The sequence below is a fragment of the Myotis davidii genome, unplaced genomic scaffold (assembly GCF_000327345.1).
Source record: "Myotis davidii unplaced genomic scaffold, ASM32734v1 scaffold436, whole genome shotgun sequence".
In the NCBI taxonomy this organism is placed as follows: domain Eukaryota; kingdom Metazoa; phylum Chordata; class Mammalia; order Chiroptera; family Vespertilionidae; genus Myotis; species Myotis davidii.
Genome location: NW_006292604.1, coordinates 4436728 through 4437750, shown reverse-complemented (window position 1 = coordinate 4437750; position 1023 = coordinate 4436728).

Sequence of the window (1023 nt, the reverse complement as noted above, 5' to 3'; positions counted from 1 at the left end):
CCTGGGCTCTCAGAACAACGCCTAAGGGAGCGTGAGTCTCGATCCTTAATTAGGACACGTGACGACCCAGCTGGCCCAGGGGCTGGGGAGGGGCTCTGGCCGGGTATTTCCTGTGTCCGCGTTAATTCTGACCAGCGGTGCTGTGCTGACCACTCAAGCGCCACTTCTACTTCGTCTAAGGTGAGCATCCTGACAACAGCGAGGAGCTTCGAGCTCAGTTCTCTTGGAGTGAGGAGCACGGCAGGGCGTGGGCCGGCTGTTCTCTCCAAAGGGGTCTCACAGGAGACTCCGCATGTCCCAGACTCAGTGTTTACCTTCCAAGGAAACGGAGGCTCCGGGGGCCATGACGGCGGGGTTTCCTGGGCCGGGACGCAGGTTCCGTCCTAACCACACATTCCCTAGCAAGGTGGGGGCAGGGAGGCAATTCCAAGGAAAAGCTTTCCCTGGCCAGGCCGGCGAGGCTTTACACAGGAACCCGGGGGAAACCGGGGGCCTGGGGGTGCGCACGGCGCTGAGGGCATGGGGGCGCTGCCTGGTACGCACCGCAATGGGTGAGACAGACTGAAGGTAACTACCCTGGCAGCAGCTAAGTGAAGGGTTTGGAGGTGAGGGCTGCGTGCAGCCCCGCAGGCTGTGTCCTGAGCGCCTCGCCACTCACAGTTCCGGGGCCACTTCACCCCACGGGGACAGGCAGGTGAGCGGGACAGAGGTGACACCTTCCAGACACGCAGAGGAAGCCTGCTACTGGACGCCTCTTAGGAAAGGGGTGATCCCCTGGGAATACCCGATGCCACCAACACCTGTGTCAGGGAAACACCTTCCTACCCAGAGACTCCGCCTGCCACTCACGGGGGCCTATCGCCCGCAGCGCTCACTCCAGCCCTAGAGGAACCTGTGCTCCGGACCCTTTAAACCCTACAGCCCTCTTTCCAGCAGCAGCCGAGGGCGGCCCCACACGGACACCGAGCTACAGACACAGCTGCCGGCACAGGCGGGGCGCAAGCCTGGCAGGTCGTCGGCTCC